Raw genomic sequence first — 19,441 nt, forward strand, 5'->3', positions numbered from 1 at the left:
AAATATAATACCACCTATTTATGACAAAGTGGTTACGATAACATATCATTTGTATAATTAAAAGTGTTCACGGTAGCCCATCAATCACATGATAAGGAGATTTCTCGGTAGTAGCCTGCAAACAAAGTAAAAACATGTATAATTTTCTATATAGTTGTTGACCTGTAATTATATTTGTAATTTTTAAATACTCGCTAATCTCACCTTAAAAAATAAAGAGTATACGCTCGATGAGCCTTCTAAAGAGACGAAATATGGAACCCTGATACGTTCCAAACCTAGAAGAAAATTGACGCTCTTATTATATCAGAGAGGATTGATCATGTGAGAACAGGAAACACTCATAGTGTTATGATTCCTGTCGAGTCCCCAAAACACTCACCATAGGAAATACCGTCCTCTCCTGAAAAAACATCCCGATGGTAGTAGAAACGAAATACACGCCAAACTCCTTCCATATTAAGAGGAGAAGCCATGCGTAAAGCGCGTGTACATATCACGTGATGTGTCATGGCACCAAAGATTATTCCGATACGACTTCAAAGGCGAAAATCTCAGCGCCATATTGGAATGGTTACGGCATACTGCACTATTGTTTATTGAGCACTAGAAGGGCCAATCCAAGCGATCAGCATTTAATGTTGATCCTCTGTGGATCGCTCTATATATGAGCTACATGATAATCTCTATTTAAAACAATCATTCAAACGTACCCATTTGACCTTTATAAGCGGAATCATTCTGTAGTTAAAATTAAACAGTATGTGTTATTTAAGTGTCTAAGTTAAATTTAATCTCAAAATTTGTTAAATCCACCAGAACATAATATTTATTCGGTGCATTTATATAGTTACGTCGCGCGATATGTCATGTAACTACAAGTTGTTCCCAAACCGAAATTGGAAACAAAATTCTCAGCGCCATCTTGGAAAAGTTACATTGTGCAGTGTTTCTATTTGTTTATAGTTAATTTAGACTTTTTCTGCACTAAATCGGCCATTGATGAAATCAGCGATGACTGTTGGCCATCTATAGCTAATTCTAGATATGAGCTACATGATAGTCTCTGTTTAAGCACAATTGTTAATACGCACCCCTTTAAACTTTAGAATTGGCATCATTTGACCGTCAATATTGACAGTATTTGTATTTTAAGAGTCTGTGTTTAAATGAAAAAAGGAGGGGGGAAAGGGCGGGGGGAAGGAAAGGAAAGAAAAGGAGAAAGGAGAAACAGTAAAGGAATCCACTGATATATACCTTAAAGTAAGAGAGATGGAGGAACATATGTATCATGAAAAAAGTATTCAGCATAAAATTAGGATTTTGTCTTAAATTAGGATTTTGTCTTAAAACCAGAACTTAAGACAAATTTAAGTTTAACTTAAGTTTAACTTAAGACAAAACGGTAACTTGAGACAAAATCCTAACTTAAGACAAAATCCTAACTTGAGACAAAATCCTAACTTTACTACTACTAAATGTCTTCTGCGAATACCAAAAGTAATACATTTAGGATTTTGTCTCAGAATACTTCTGTGAATCGGCCCCTGGATGAATGGGTGAGTACAAGGGCAGTGCCTGGGTGATTCCATGAGAGCATAGATAGTACCTGGGTGATTGAATGACTGTATGGGTAGTGCCTGGGTGATTGGATGAGTGCATGCATAGTGCCTGCTTGGTTGCATGAGTGCATGGGTAGTCTGTGGTTGATTCCATGAGTGCATAGATAGTAGCTGGGTTAATGGAAGAGTGCATGTGTAGTGCCTGGGTGAATGGTTGATTGCATGGGTACTGCCTGGGTGATTGGAACAGTGCATGGGTAGTGCCTGGGTGATTGAATGTGTGCATGAGTAGTATCTGGTTGATTGGGTGAGTGTATGCATAGTACCTGTGTGAATGAATGAGTGCAAGGATAGTGTTTGAATGACTGTATGAGTGCATGGGTAGTGCCTGCATGATTGGATGAGTGCATGAGTACTTCCAGAGTGAATGCATGAGTGCATGGGTACTGCGTGAGTGAATGGTTGAGTTGAAGGATAGTGCCTGAGTTATTGGAAGAGTGCATGGGTAGGTGTTGAGTAAATAGTTGAGTGCAAGGATAGGGGCTGACCAAATAGAGAAGTGCATGGGTAGTGCCTGAGTGAATGGTTAAGTGCAAGGATAGTGCATGAGTAATTGGGTGAGTGCATGGTAGTACCTGAGTGAATGGATTAGTGCAAGGGTAGTGTCTGGCTCATTGGATGAGTGCATGGGCAGTGCCTGAGTGAATTGATGAGTGCATGTGTAGTGCCTGGATGAATGGGTGAGAGCAAGAGTAGTGCCTGGGTAATTCCATGAGTACATGGATAGTACCTGGGTAAAAGAATGATTGTATGGGTATTGCCTGGGTAATTCCATGAGTGCATAGATAGTGGCTGGGTGAATAAAAGAGTGCATGGGTAGTGCCTGTGTGATTGGATGAGTGCATGGGCACTGCCTGGGTGATTGGAACAGTGCATGGGTACTGTTTGGGTGATTGAATGAGTGCATACATAGTATCTGGGTGGCTGGATGAGTGTATGTATAGTGCCTGAGTGAATGAATGAGTGTAAGGATAGGGTTTGAATGATTAGATGAGTGCATGGGCTGTACCTTAGTGAATGCATGAGTGGAAAGGTAATGTCTGGGTGATTGGATGAGTGCATGGGTAGTGCCTGGGTGATTGGATGAGTACATAAGTACTGCCTGAGTGAATGCATGAGTGCATGGGTACTGCGTGAGTGAATGGTTGAGTTGAAGGATAGTGCCTGAGTGATTGGATGAGTTCATGGGTAGTGCTTGAGTGAATAGTTGAGTACAAGGATAGGGGCTGAGTGAATACGGGTATGCATGGGTAGTGTCTGAGTAAAATGTTGAGTACAAGGATAGTGCCTGGATGACTGAATGAGTGCATGGTTAGTGTGTGAGAAAATGGATGAGTGCATGGGTAGTACCCAAGTGAATGCTTTAGTTCAAGAGTAGTGGCTGACTGAATGGATGACTACAAAGGAAGTGCCTGCATCATTGCATGAATGCAAGGCTAGTGCCTGAGAGAATGGATGAGTGTATGCATAGTGCCCGAGCAAATGGATGAGTGCAAGGGTAGTGTCTGGGTGATTGGATAAGTATATGTGTAGTGCCTGAGTGATTGGATGAGTGCATGGGTAGTGGTTTAGTGATTGGATGAGTGCATGGGTAGTGCCTGGGTGAATGGATGAGTGCAAGGGGTGTGCCTGAGTGATTGCATGAGTTCATGCATAGTGTTTGGGTGATTGGATGAATGCATAGGGAGTTTCTGAGAGAAAGCATGAGTTCATGGATAGTGCTTGAGAGACTGGACGAGTGCAAGGGTAGTGCCTTGGTCAATGGATGAGTGCATGCATAGTGCCAGAGAGAATGCATAAGTTCATGGGTAGTACCTGGGTGAATTCTCGAGTGCAAGAGTAGTGCTGAATGATTGGATGAGTGCATGAGTAGTGCCTGGTTGACTGGATGAGGGCAAGGGTAGTGCCTGCATTATTATATATCTGTATGGTTAGTACCTGAGAGAATGCAGGAATGTTTGGTTAGTGCCTGAGTGAATTGTTGAATGCAAGAGTAGTGCCTGAATGACTGGATGAGTGCATAGGTATTGCCTGAGTGATTGGATGAATGCATGGGTAGTGTCTGAGTGAATGGATGAGTGCAAGAGTAGTGCCTGGGTCATTGGATGAGTGCATAGTTAGTGCCTGAGAGGATAGATGACTGCATAAATAGTGCCTGAATGACTGGCTTAGTGCAGGTTAGTATCTGGGTGATTGGATGAGTGTATGGGTAGTGCCTGAGGGAATGGATGCATGCAAGAGTAGTATCTGGCTCATTCGATAAGTGCATGAGTAGTGCCTGTTGGATTGCATGAGTGCATAGGTAGTGTCCAGATAATTTGCTGACTGCATGGGTAGTGTCTGAGTGATTGGATGAGTGCAGGGTAGTGTCCGGGTGATTGGATGAGTGCATGTGTAGTGTCTGAGTGAATGGGTAAGTGCATGCATAGTGACTGGGTCATGTGATGAGTGCATAGGTAGTGCCTGAGTGAATGGATACGTTCAAGGGTAGTGCCTGAGTGATTGGAAGAGTGCATGCATAGTACCTGGGTGACTGGATGAGTGCAAGGGTACTGTCTAAGTGATTGGATGAGTACATGAGTAGTGCCTGGGTGGTTGGATGAGTACATAGGTAGTACATGAGTGAATGGATAAGTGCAACATTAGTGGGTGGATCATTGGCTGTGTGTCTGCATAGTGTTGGCTTGATTGCAGGAGTGTATGGATAGTGCCTGAGTGAGTGTATGAGTGCAAGTCTAGTGCCTGGATGATTGTATAAGTGCATTGGTAGTGCCTGCATGAATGGTGAGTGTAATAGTAGTATTAATCCAAGAATGGGGTTATTGTTCCTAATGACACCAGGATGGTGTCCATAAAGAGAAGAAAGAAAAGTAGGCTCCTAGGTACTTTTTTCTTAATGTGAGACAGTCACAAGTTATGTCTCTCGTTGCCCTTACACATCCCAAGGGATGTTATGCTTCATCATTGGGCAATGCTTCTCATTGGGCGGTTGCTGCAATGCCCAATGGGTCCTCCGAAGGGTCTCTTTAGTGGAGATCTTCTTAATTCGCCATATGATGAGTGGGGGTGTGAGTTTTCGATGGGGTCATGAAGAGTGAAAATGTGAATGAGTATTAAAGCTGGCTAAGGGATACCATAAATGTTTTCTAACATGTTGGTTCCCCTGTCAGAGTAAAAAAAACATAGTTTGTTGTTACTAGTGGGGTAATAATGTCCCCTAGTAACTAAAAGGTCGACATGTTTTGTGACTTATCATGGTCAAAAAGATAACTGGCGGTCATCAGGACCAGAAGAATAGTTTTTTAAGTGAGAAATTCTTATTGAGTTACCCCAATTGTGATAATTGGTAGAGTAGGCCCCCTTAAGTTTTGTTGAGGGTGGTGCCAGCTCATGATAACCACTATTATTCTGACCTAGAAAGCTGGAAAAGAATAAAAAGAAAGACGCACAAAGAACATTATTAGGTGATGCCCAGTGATGGGATATTTGATGGCATCACATCTCGACAGTGTACTCGCTTGTCACACAAAGAAACTAGGATTAGACATGGTGATGTGATATCTGGGGCACCTTCATTAGTTGCGAGGTCATAGCACATATCTTTCAATCTGTGCACATCCTATTATTTCTGTGGTGGATAAGATACATTTGTTACAGTCACAAATATCTGTTTGGGATTACTGGCACATGCAGCCCTTATTATCACTGGCTGAAAAGGAAGAACTGAGCATGCAAAGATTACCAATGATTGATCGTTACATAGTCTTAGCTATTATTTACAGTCAATAGGCTTCATAAGCTATCGCATGGCCACTGGCTGTGATTGTCAATGAGTTAGAAAGAAGAGCAGGAGGTTTTTAAAAGAAGGTTAACTGGTACTGGCATGTGCCACGGAGCCCAATAACCATTCTTGCATGGGGAGAAACACCTTACTTATGGTTTTGCCAGGTGCGCGAGTCTGCTACACCAACCCTCGACCATACTTGCCTGGATGTTGGTTGCGAGGCTTGCTGGCATCCGTGAAGTAGAGTCTTTTTTTAGTCACCTGATGTCCAGTTGCCTGGCTTCCGGTGGGCGTTTCCCAATTTCTTCGCACATTAGCGGATGCCATCTTGTAGTGTGGTGCTGTGTTATGTACCTTACTGTATAGAGGATCCTGAGTACAGGGATCTTCGGTTTATTTTAAACAAAGGGGAGAAGAGTGATGGAGCATAGAAGTTTATTCATAGATGTAGGACTATTCTGGCGATATAGTCATAGAATCAGGGGATCTGCATTAATCATTGGTACCTTGGTGTTCATGTAAGTAACTGATTGCTCAGGCCAGAGATACATGTGCGGTCATAAGTCGATTATGCTGACCAGCATCGCATAGGTTGGATTAAGAGGGGAGAATCCAGATCCCCAGCAATGATATTTACTCCATAGGGTTTTTTTTGGTTAAAAGAGTGAAAGGACACCCCCCTAGTTATGTCAATGAGTATAGCGAGTGCGGAATAACCCATTTATGGCGATGCTATAGTTTGTAGAACATGAATGTTTTCGGTCTACAGTTGCCCACTACTGAATGTATGTAATCTCTTCCTAGAGGTAATGTTGGACAAATTTATTTTTACTCAGTGGAGTGTAAGTCCCATGATGCTTTAAGTGTGGAGAAATTAAAGAGCTCTATTTCTTTGTGTCGAATTCACTAGAAACTTGGGTGCATCGAGTCATACGTATGGCATTGTGGGTCAAAATTTGATCCATGGGATGTCCTCATTAAGTCCCTTCTTGTATGTCTGAAGCCGATGTACCCATTCTTCTTCTCTTCTGAACAGGGTTGTTGTGCTCCACGCAGGATCTGCCTCTATGATGGCCCATTTGATGTCATCTGAAGAGTGTTTCTTTTCAATGAAGTGTTTGCACATTCTGGTAGCGAGGCATCCGCATCAAATTGTTTTTTTGTGTTCCCCTATCCGAACTTTGACCGGTCTGGTGGTCATCCCTATTTAGATTAATTCACATGGGCAGGTTATAAGGTATACACAATTCTTAGTGCGGCACTTTGTGTGCTGTCTCTGTGTCCAGATGAATTTGCCCAGTTTCAGCGTCTTAGTGTGTTTTGTGGATGCACAGGTGTTACAGGCGCTACAGGGGTAATGTTCCATTACCGGAGGAAGGTTCCACAGGGTGTTTTTTCCCGGGCTTCTGCTTGGGAGTGGTCTGGTATGTACCAGCTGCTCTCTCAGGTTGGTGGCCCTCTTAAAGGCAAACCTGGGTTGTGCTATATTCAGATTGTCTGTGTTCAGAATACTCCAATTTATTAGTATAATGTCATTGATTTTGTTAGACAGTGGCGCGAATGTGGTGACACAGGTCACCACATCCTCATTCGATAACAAGTTGTTTTCCAGGAGGCCTTCACAATTGGTATTGCGTGCTCTTTTCCTGTGGTTTTTAATCACACTAGTTGGGTAGTTTCTGATTTACAAGTTAGCTGTTAGTGATGTTGCTTGGGAGTCGTAGTCAGTTAGAGAGCCACAGTTCCTACGGATCCTGAGAAATTTGCCATAAGGCAGATTTTCTGGTAGAGCCTTCGGGTGGTGGCTGTCAAAAGGGAGAAGACTATTACAGTCTGTGTCTTTTTTGTAGGTTTTGGTATGTAGACCTCCCTGTTTCATGGAAATCAGAAGGTCAAAAAAAGGTACTTCCTTGTTAGACAGTCATTTGGTAAAGCGCAAGTATGGTTTCAAATGGTTGATCCAGTTGTTGAACCTCAGACAACTCTCATCAATTTGAATATAGCACAGCCCAGGTTTGCCTTTAAGAGGACCACCAACCTGAGAGACCAGCTGGTACATACCAGACCACGCCCCTGCAGAAGCCCGGGATATAACACCCTGTGGAACCTTCTTCCGGTAACGGAACATTACCCCTGTAACAACTGTAACGCATGTGCATCCACAAAACATACTAAGATGCTGAAACTGGCTAAATTTATCTGGACACAGAGAGAACACAGGATCTGTAACACTAAGAATTGTGTATACCTTATATCCTGCATGGGTGAATTATTCTACATAGGGATGACCACCAGACCAGTCAAAGTTATGATAGGGGAATACAAAAGTACAATTCAATGCGGACGCGTCGCTATCAGAATGTGCAACCCCTTCATTGAAAAGAAACACTCTGCAGACAACATCAATTGGACCATCATAGAGGCAGATCCTGCGTAGAGCACTACAACCCTATTCAGAAGTGAAAAACAATGATGGGTACATTGCCTTTAGAAACACAAGAAGGGACTTAATGAGGACATCCCATGGATTAAATTATGACCCACCCTGCCATACGTATGACCCGACACACCCAAGTTTCTAGCGATTTTGACTCAAAGAAGTAGGTCTCTGTCATTTCACCACACTTAATGCATCATGGGACATACACCCCACCCAGTATAAATACATTTGCCCAACATTACCTCTAGGAAGAGATTACATACATTTAGTAGTGGGCACCTGTAGACCGAAAACATTAATTCACTACAAACTATGGCATCGCCTTAAGCAGGTTATTCCGTACTCCCTTTGCTCATTGACATAACTAGGGTGTGTCCTTTCACTCTTTTTACCAAGAAGAACCCTATGGAGTGATTATCATTGCTGAGGATCAGGATTCGTCCCATCTGAATTCAACCTGCATGATGCTGGTCAGCACAATCGACTTATGACAGCACATGTATCACTGACCTGAGCAGTCAATTACGTACATGAACAACAAGGTACCAATGATTGTTGCTGATCCCCTGATACCATGACTATATCACCAGAATAGTCCTACATCTATGAATAAACTCCTATGCTCCATTACTCTTCTCCCCTTTGTTTAAAATAAACTGAAGATCCCTGAACTCAGGATCCTCTATACACTACATTAACACAGCACCACACTACAAGATGGCTCCTGCTCATGCACAAGGGAATTGGGAAACGCCCATCAGAAGGTAAGCAACCGGACGTCAGGCGACCAAAGAGACTCTACTTCACGGATGCCGGCAAGCCTCGCAGCCAACATCCAGGCCTGCATGTTGGAGGGTAGGTGTAGCAGACCCGTGCACCTGGCAAAACCGAAAGTACGATGTTTCTCCCCATGCACGAATGGTTTTTGGGCTCCGAGGCACACGCCAATACCGAGTACCCTTCTTTTAAAACCTCCCTCTCTTCTTTCTACCCCATTGTCAATCACAGCCCGTTACGGTGCGGGTGGCCATGCTATAGCTTATGCAACCTATTGACTGTAAATAATAGGTAAGACTATGTAACAATGCATCATTTGTAAGGTTTGCATACTTAGTTCTTCCTTATCAGCCAGTGACGATAAGAACTGCATGTGCTAGTAATCCCAAACAGATATTTGTGACTGTAACAAATGTATCTTATTCACCACAGAATTAATAGGATGTGCACAGAGTGAATTGTAGGCGCGATGACTTCACAACTAATGAAGGCGCCCCAGATATTACAATACCATTTTTAACACTTGTTCCTTTGTGTGGCCAGCAAGTTCACTGCGAGATGTGATGCCATCAAAAATCCCTTCATTGGGCATCACCTAATTATGTTTTTATGTCCTTTGCCTGCTTATGCATATTTGCGCATCTTTCTTTTTATTCATTTGCAGCTCTCTAGGTCGGAATACCAGTGGTTATCACAAGCTGGCACCACCCTCAACAAAACATAAGGGGGACCGGTCTACAACTTATCACAATTGGGGTAACTCAATAAGAATTTCTCACTTAAAAAACAATTCTGATGAAGCGCCAGGGATATTTTTGACCTCGATAAGGCACAAAACATGTTAACCTTTTAGTTACTAGGGACATTATTACCCCACTAGTAACAACAACCTAGGTTTTTTTTTTTACTGTAACAGGGAACCAACATATTAAAATAACATGTATGGTATCCCTTAGCAAAGTTTAATACTCATCCACACACTCACTCTGTATGACCCCATGGAAAACTAACACCCTCACTCATCACACGGCGAATTAAAAAGATCTCCGCTAAAGAGATCCTTCGGGGGACCCGTTGGGCATTGCAGCACTGGCCCAATGAGGTGCATCGCCCAATGATGAAGCATGACATCCCTTGGGATGTGTGAGGGCAACGAGAGACATAACTTGTGACTGTCTCAAGTTGAGGTAAAAGTACCTAAGAACCTACTTTTCTTTCTTCTCTTTATGGACACAATTTGTATGTTATTTGGAACAGTAACCACATTGTTGGATTAATATTATTGTGTGGCGCAGGGGTACTGGACATTTATTAGCTCTAAGTCCCATTCTTTTCCTTGTTTGACAGAGAGTAATAGTAGTGCCTTCATGATTGGATACCTGCACAACTAGTGCATATGTGATTGCATAAGTGCATGCATATTGCCCGGTTGATTGCATGAGTGCATGGGTATTGCTTTCAAATGAGAACATACATCAAACTTCAAAACTGATAAATGTTCAAATATAATAAAAAAACACTTTCAATACTCACCTGTCCCATATAATGAACAAAATGTAATCCATACACTTTCTTGTACACAAATTTAGACAGCATGCAGTATAAAACAGAGGCATTCTGGTATTTGTAGTCTTTTTTTTGATGTAGCATGTCACCATAAAGAGGCAGAGATAAACATATTGACTTTTTGAAAAACATTGCAAAACTTACAACAGAGACAGTAAATGAGTTTGTGTTTTATATTTGGCTAGGCGTAACATTGTAAGCATTCAGTGAATAATGAATGTGCTTATTATGAATATTCTATTATATATCCTTACCTCTCAAATAATTTACTTACTAAGTCTATTTTTGAGTACTATTATCCTGAACAGCATCAAAACTGTTTTCAATCTTCAACAGTACCTACTATGAAAAAAACCTGTTAATTAATGATAATATATTAGAGGTAGTATAATATATATTTTTTGGAGAACACAACATTAAGTTAGAATTAGATAACAATATCAGTTTCCCTTTTTTGCTGTTCTGAGATCGTGCATAACTTCACCATACACAGTGATTTCAATGTAGCATCATCATTGTACAGCGGGGGAAAAAACAATCAAGTTGATAGTTGAAAAACCTCAAATAAATATAGTACATCATTATCAATATGTGTAGCCAAGTGTTTTAGTAGCTACACTTTGTAAATCACTTATTTCATCTACATTAACTCCATTATTTATCACAAATACATTTGGAATAATGTAGAATTTCATTTATATCTGGTACAATATTGACAACAAATATATAAACTATTTGCATTTAAAAACAATATTTAACAAGTGATATCAATTAGGCCAAATAATAATCAAACACTAATTATAAACACCAATAGGTTGCAGTGCTTTCTACTTTCTATTACATCTTAACCAATAGGCTGAATGATGTACTCATATCTTTGGCTGGAGAAATAACATATAAGAATTTGGTAACTGAGAAGGAAATCTGGCTTTGAATTCCAGGTGGGCATCATTGCAATGTGTCCATCCGTTGTTACACTTTAAATAAACAGTATAGTGTCCAGATGTTGTAGTAGTTCCATCATGGAAAATAATAGCCACTGTTATATAAGTTCTTCCTGAAATAGATATTTGACTTCCTTTAAAATCTGTTATTTTTGTTTCAAATTTACTTCCAATTGTTCTACAACATTGTAACATTAAAATGACATATTTTCCAAATCTATCTATATTTTATGTAGACAACATCTCTGATCTACAATGTGAACATGTCATATCTTGATTTGCAATTTGTTAATAGGTACTGATTTAAAATCTGGTATTGTTAAGTACAGGAATCGTTCTGATTCTATTTCAGTGGTAGAACTAAATGAACACTCTTCACAGATATGGTCCCATTTGTAACGTAGTCCAAATAAGTTATCAATGTGTATTCCTTTTTGTTCTAATACTCCAAGTATGAGCATTAGAAATTTGTGTGCATCTTGTAGCATGTTTAGAGTGAATTTGAAAGAACCAGTACATAAAGATGTTGAATGCCAAATGGTGTAGAGCAGAACAAAATCTTTTTCCACAATTTTCCATAATGTCATGATGAAGATGTGGTAAATAAAACACAACATTCAGAAACACATTAGCATAACAGTTGATACCTGAACTATTTTCCAACTGGTATCCTACAATATCATTATCACTTTCCATTTATTTTACTTTATGCCTTCAACTTTCTCCTTAATTATTTTATTTTCAGCCTCACTTGATTGTTTGATGTATTTCCGCTAATACACAGTATATGTTTCTCATATATTGGATATATGCCTAAATGAGGAGCATAAAGTATTCTTAAACAATTGTACTCTCTTACACAATTTACATCAGTACTAATCTTTTTCTCATCAAAATCTATCAAATACAAACCAGACAATATTCTTACTCAAGACAATGCAACATATGCCATTCCCTCTTTGATCACTGTACTTCCAATATTTACAAAAGCTGTGTCTATACTTAAACCTTGAGATTTATGAATAGTTACTGCAGAAGCTGGAGACAGAGGGAACTGTCGTCTACGAACATTCAAGTCTTTTACAAGCAACAAACGTACAATACAACGCCCAATTTGTTTTACCGCATAAATCTGGTAAGATTTTATAATCATAAATTATATTCCATCTCTACAAAACAAAATCAACCACTTTTCCCATTGCTCCATTTACTAATCTTTCCTCTACATTCAAATTACGCTGCAAAAGTACTCAACAGTTTTTACATACACATAAACTCTTTTACAATCCTGCAGTTTTAGATACAGACTTTTCCAAGGAATCCAATTTAGTCTGTAGTTTCTCAGTAAGAATAATTTTTACTCCTCGATGTTCGATTTTGTCTATAGCTTGAATTTTTTGAATGTGTTGTTTTTCCAGTTTGAGAACTTGTTCATTAAATGTAGAACACTGTTGTAGTGTAGGCATTAGGCAAACTATAGACTTCTTTTCTACAAGTATATTGTACTTTAATTCTGGTGCTGTTTTTACAGGTGTATCCAAGTTCCTTATATCCAACTTTCTAAAGCTTCTTTACCATGTTGCGTCAACATACCAATTCCTATGTCTTTAAGAACATTTACATAATCTTCATCACCTGCTTGTCACATATTCTTAGCAAGTTCTTCATATTCAAACTTTAACAAAATATTTACATTCCCAATATTTCCAAAAGATTGCCACTGTCATCATGGACAAGTGTTTTAAAAACAGGTTGTCCTTTAACAGGAGTAAGTTGTAGTAGGTCTCCAAATACAATTAAACGTTTTCCTCCGAACATAACATTATAATCTGTTTTTAAAATCTGTTGCATTCTCAAGTGCACAAAGGCATGCATTAAGTTTGAGACCATGCTCACTTCATCAATGATTAAAAGTTTCAGTTTCTTTAGTACTCTTGAAACTTCATAGAAAGATTCTCCATATTGCTTCTGATATTGTTACCATGTTCAACAGGAACCATAAGTAATCGAAGTAAAGTAATACCTTTAATGTTGTGTGCTGCTAATCCAGTTGGAGCTGTTACGACACAAGACAAATGTGATCCTGTAGTTTTGTGTAGATAACTGGTCAAAACTTTAATTAATAAATGTTTTCCTGTTCCAGCTTCACCACTAATGTACACTAATGTACACTAATGTATAATATGATAGGTTTAAATGATGAACATTGGCATTCTTTTGTTTCATGAAGCATACCATGTTCTATCTGTTGTTTGACTTGCGTATACATTTCTGTTTTGTTCAATATTTAATTGGGTTGGGAGCCCCATCTTTCACCTCATAACATCAACCGGTACTAACAATTGAATGTACTAATGTGTTCTCTTGGAAATAACTTCCTTCATTAAAAAAGGGCTCAGGACTGGAAGTGTGCTTCCATTCACCTGTAAAAGTTTCTTTTGCATTTCTCCTTCATAAACACCATTGTTTTATCCAATGTTGTCATTCTCTTCAATATTGTAATGGTGTTGCCATTTTTTTCAAACAAGACCTAGATTGGATCTCTTTAATGTTAGACACCATTGAGGGCACAGAATGTTTGGCTTTTGATGCACCTTATCCCCGACAATGCAGAGCCGAAATCTTGCTGTATGAGTCTCCGGGGACTCCTGGCAATTTTATTACCTCACTTAGTGAAGTTACTACCCCTTAGATTAATCAGTTCCTCCTTTTGGAAGATTTCGACTTTCACATGGATAAGGCACTGGATTCTTCAGTAATCTCACTCTCTGATACCATGTTGGCCTGCAATCTGACCCCATTTATTTTTGCTCAAACACATAATAGGGACCCACTCTTGACCAGATATTTTGAAACTTGGAAATGGTAGCAGATCCACCGTCCCCCATTACCTGGTCTGATCACTTTCTTATTAATTTTAAGATACCTAGCCTAGACATGGGATCTTTGCTAAAAGCAACAAGGAGTGAACACAGCTTCAGAGCCTTCCACAAAATATCCTTACTGGCGCTGGTGGAGTCTCTAGAACTTTCCATCCTATCACTATCCGGCAACCCTGAACTCGATGCCCCTGTGCTTGAATCCTGGCTTTGGGCTAAAATTGAGGCTACTGCCTTTATGGCCTCTCGTCCTTCAAGGAGGACCGGCCCCCGCTCCATGGTTTTAATGAATCCCTAATAACTTGTAAAAGCACATGTAGAGGTCTAGAAAGGAAATGGCGGAACTACTACTACTATGATAGGAATATTGACAAGGCAGCCTTAAAATCCTATTATTCTCTGGTGAAAACTGCCAAGAAGAACTATCTACAATCCAAGATTGAAATGGCTCACAACAAGTGAAATTAAATTTTCACTATTGTAAAATCCTTCACTTCCCCTGAGGTCGGTAAGAAAGAATCCTGCTTTCAGCTGATTGGACCAAGCACGTGGCTCTATCCCTCCACAATAAGATTGCTACACTCCAACTGTCTTTTCATAACATTCCTGTGGAGGACCAGGTCTTATTTCAACCTTTGAATGAAATGTCTGGCACCTTGCAAACCCCTGCATTGTTAGAGTTCCCTGAAATGCAAATTGGATGAGTCTCTTCCTTACCTCAAAAGCCTCAAATTCAGCTCCCCAATAGATGCCTGCCCAGCCAAACTATTAGCACCTCTAGCTTCCACCATCAATCCCACAGTAAATAAGTTGCTAAATATATCCCTCTCTAAAGGCTAGGTGCAGCATATTTGGAAGCAGGCAAAAATTCTACCACTTCAAAACAAACAACAGCCGATCAGAATGATATGCCCATCTTCTTCCTCCCGGCCCTCTCTAAAGTTTTAGAGAAACACGTTAACAGAGCAATTTCAGAGCATGCAGAAAATCACAATTTGCTGCATATGTCCCAATCTGACTGCATGGCAAATAACAGCACAGAGACTGCTCTGTTGGAAGTTTCAGAGCACATAAACATATGTATGTATTATTCACATAATATATAAATATTATACAAAAAAGAAAGGCAATAGTGCAAAGTGTCTCAAGTGTTACATGAACCTAACAGTTGGGTGACAAAGTGTGACAATATATACAAGGTTTCAAGGATTTCTTCTAGCATAAATGACCATTTCTGAAATATTCACAAATTTTCAGCCACTTTAAGCAATAATAAGTGCTGTATCAGTGGTTCGCTTTCATCAATACTGTCGACGGCGTTTCGACCCTCTCTAGAATGTGGGGTCTCATCAGGACCTATGATTGTGGGGACATCTAGGAAGGAAGGTGAAAAATGTGAGGTGAGCATATGGCCCTTTTACCAGCACAGAAATGGTCAAAGATATCAGTTAAAGCAAAAGAGTGAGTACCTGAATGATTAATTGCGCAGTTTGAGTGATAGGGTGTGCCAACCGTGAGTGAAAAGAAGAGAAAGGTACTCACAGGGAGACCCAGCCGGGTTCTGATGGGGTACCGGTTAGATAAGGAAGGTAAAAGGTTAGGAGGACAAAACGATCCTCTAGCAAGCTACTGCAAGTATCGGTGAATGGTGACACTTACCCCTGTAGAGGGTGAGCAGGCGATCACAATGAGGTTAAGATGGCGGGGACTGGAGCAATGAGGAGATTCTGGGAATAAGGAAAACAAATGGGACTATTCACGGCTCTCACACGCTAATAACACTTTCTTAGGGCCTGCGGGTGACCAAGGGATTGGTTGTGATTCTCACCGGGGCGTAGAATTCGGTCCTTGTAGCGGATGGCAGGCCAGGATGTTGCATTAGTCCGCTATTTGTAGGATATGTAACCCGATTCCTGATGGTGGAGGAATCGAGTGGTTAGCAACAAGGGAGGGACCTATGTGTGAGAGATGCGAGCACACTCTCATGGAGTGCTACCTGTAGCTTACCTAAAAATTGTAGGGGTTACAGGTTGTACGAACGATGCGTATTACCGTCAGTCTGCAAACGTCTGCTGTCGGTGGTTGATGCCACAGAGTGGACATGCGCGGTAGCTAGAGATCAGAGGAGCAGACCAGGACCATGTGCAGGTCTCTGAGGGATTGCCGCGGCACAGAGTTATCCGGGTATCAGTAATGCACAATAGAAAGTGAACAAAGACGGACACGAGTGGTGTCTAGGAGTACTAAAGAGGTTGGCACAGTGTGTGGGTAATAGCGCAAATCATATTCAAAGGTGGGAGTACTATTGTAAAGATGTTGGCAGTGAATGTATGGGTATATAAGAGTGCAATTGGTAAGGTTTATACGTGCTGTACATATGTATACTCAACATGTGCTATAGCTTAAAGCCACAAAAGGTGTTGGCATAGAGACATTTTCAACATATGATGTAGTCCATTTCATGATAAACATGGTATTCGTAACGGCTTAGTTATCTGGCAGAGGCTAGAGCTGAGCACAAGAGTCATGTATATCAACACTTTAAAATGTACAATTGGAGAAAGAAAACCCTGTGTTGAACTATACTTGGTTAAACTACACATGGATGATAGAGGTATCCATCAAATATAGAGACATAAATAGTCTCATATGATCGATATTGCATTATATGGGGCACTTCCAAAGCACACCCATAGAGGTGCAGGCATGGTGAAACGTTACATGGACACATGTCATATCAGGTTATGAGACCAAATGAGGAGAGAAGGTATCAGGGTGGCTATGTCAGTTTAGTGTTGCAACAAAGCTGTGCCATTCATCCGCAGAATTGAGTCCTTTGTTTATAGAGTCAATTCTGTCTATCCTGTGACATTCACGTCTCTGTAGAATTTGTGTGATGTTACCGCCTCTCTCAGGGAGTTTGGCAGTATCAATCAATCACTTGCCACCTGATCTCATCAGCTCTGTGATGTTTCTCATTTAAATGAGACACCAGCGGGGCATTTGCAACTGATCGTCGTATGAGACTGCGATGCTGCCTGATGCGGGCTTTAACAGGTTGTTGGGTTTGCCCGATATAAGGTAGTCCGCAGGGACACCAGATGCAGTATACCACATTGCGTGTATTACAGTTAGAGAAAAACTCAAGGATATGTGTGCAGTTGTCGTGCCTGAAGGTGTTGGTGTTCTCAGTGTAGGGGCAGACTACGCAGTTGCCACATGATGGCCTTTTACCTCTGGTAGGCCCTAGGTGGATTCAAGAGTATTACACTTTCTTTTGGTTGTTTCAGTGGATGATCTAATGAGGTGGTCCTTTATGTTTTTACCTCGTTTGCAAATCCACCGCGGTTCCACAGTGTAGGGTCTTGATGGAGCTACGAACCCTTACAGGAGTTCAAAAACCGATTTCCAATAATACTGGTAGTATTTTTTAAGAACACACCACTCAAAACATAGTACTGATTTTGGAAAACTTACTTTAGTAGCATATCACATATATAACTTTCAATTTCATATTTTAAAACCACAGTGACTTTTCAACCCTTCCCCCATTCTTCTAAATCCTAGTTTCCATAGCAACAGTTTCCTTAACAACTGCACTAGCACGTCACAAGTTCACCATATTTTTAAATTCAGCACACTAGCTTGCAAATGCGAATAGCAGGTGTGGTTGACTTTTGCAAAATATTAGCTTATCCTATCTACTGTATTTTTCAAACATTTTTCAATAACCAATCAGAATGATGCCTGTTCAGTAAACTAACATTCATCGTCTTTTTTGAGTACACACTGTTTGTGAACAACCAATCACTTTTTTTTGTAAAACAGCATCTTCTCTTCTTTTTTAGATAACTCTCTTTCTACCAACTGACTTACTCCGCTACAGTCGTTTTTAGATTCTTTCCAGACATCCCATCAAAATGCTTACAGTATATATTGAAGGCACAGATATGTGTTTTGGACCAAAAGGTATGCTGAACACAGAGGTATTGACAAAGACCTAGGTTTGCAAAATGTGTATATTAAATGGATTGCGCACAGAGGATTAAAGTGTCAGCAGTTGATGTCTTTGGTTAAAACCTTTTAGCATCTCCAACCCCCTGACCTCATGATTGTGCACTGTGATGGCAATGACCTAGGCACATTGGCAGGGGTAGGATTGGAAATCCTAATGAAGGATACCTTTGCACAATTGATGTTGCTTTTCCCTCACACTGTCTTTGTATACTCTAATATATGCCAAAGACAGAAAGGGAAGTGGTCAAATCAATTCTGTCCACAGATTGACAAACCTGGGAAGCATGTTAATAAAGCTGTTTCTGCTTACCTCGGAGACCATAACATGGGCTCTAGCTATAACAACAATCTAAGTTTTGTCATGCATGACATCTACACAAGTGATGGAGTTCACTTCACAGATGAAGGAAATAGACTGTTTCTCAACAACCTTAAGCTGTGCAGCTGGACTTACATGTAGCTGGAAGAAAATCATAATGAACACAACAGCTCTTTTTAGAGCCAACCTATAACCCAACAGTGAAACATATATATCTTTGAATATATATGTTCTATCTAAATATTTCCCGGATTCGCGAACTCGTTGCAAATTCTCAAAAAAAAAGCACAAATTCAATGTACTACAACACATTTCACTTTTCAACTATAACTTTTAATTTATTATTTTTTAATATTATTTCTAACTCTGTCAGCTTTAAAGTGATTATAAACTTTAATCTCACCACCTCTATAAAAAAGTTCACAATGCAATACTACCTTCTGAATTGTAAATGATATAATAATATATTTCAGGTGAATCCAGGAATCCACTGTGCTGTTACACTGGGGGGGCCACGCTGAAAGCCACAATAGTGTTGTGACTCCTACCACGAGAGGAAAAAATATTAATGCCTCCCACTACAATAGGGCCATTTTGGCCCTGTGGACCCTAAACACCAGGACCCTGCCTCTTTTTATTTTTTAATGTAAGAGGGGCCACATGACCCCCTTCTCTGGGCTACTTTTCCCCGTGGACCCCATCCCCCAGGGCATGCCCTATATTTGTTTATCTTTATATTTCAGGGGGGGCGCGTGGCGCCCCTCCTGAGGCCAATTTTACCTCGGGGACCCAATCCTCCGAGGCCAGGTCTTAACCATTTAAAAAAAAATTAAAAATGGGTATGAACCTGCGAGACCCCCTACCCAGGCCAATACTGCCCCAGGGACCCCATGCCCGGGGCATGGCTAGGTTGTTGGGAACAGCAAGGGAAGCCTCAAGGCCCCCGCGGTCCCTGCCGGCTCCCCACCTCCTGCGGGACCCAGCATTGCTTTTAGACAAAGGAAGCTGCTAACATGCAGCTCCCTTTGCCCAAAAGCAATTTTGCTTCGCTTCATGGAAGCGGGAGCATAATTTCTACTCTCACTTCCATAAA

Source organism: Triturus cristatus, chromosome 5_2 (assembly GCF_964204655.1).
Source record: "Triturus cristatus chromosome 5_2, aTriCri1.1, whole genome shotgun sequence".
Classification (NCBI taxonomy): domain Eukaryota; kingdom Metazoa; phylum Chordata; class Amphibia; order Caudata; family Salamandridae; genus Triturus; species Triturus cristatus.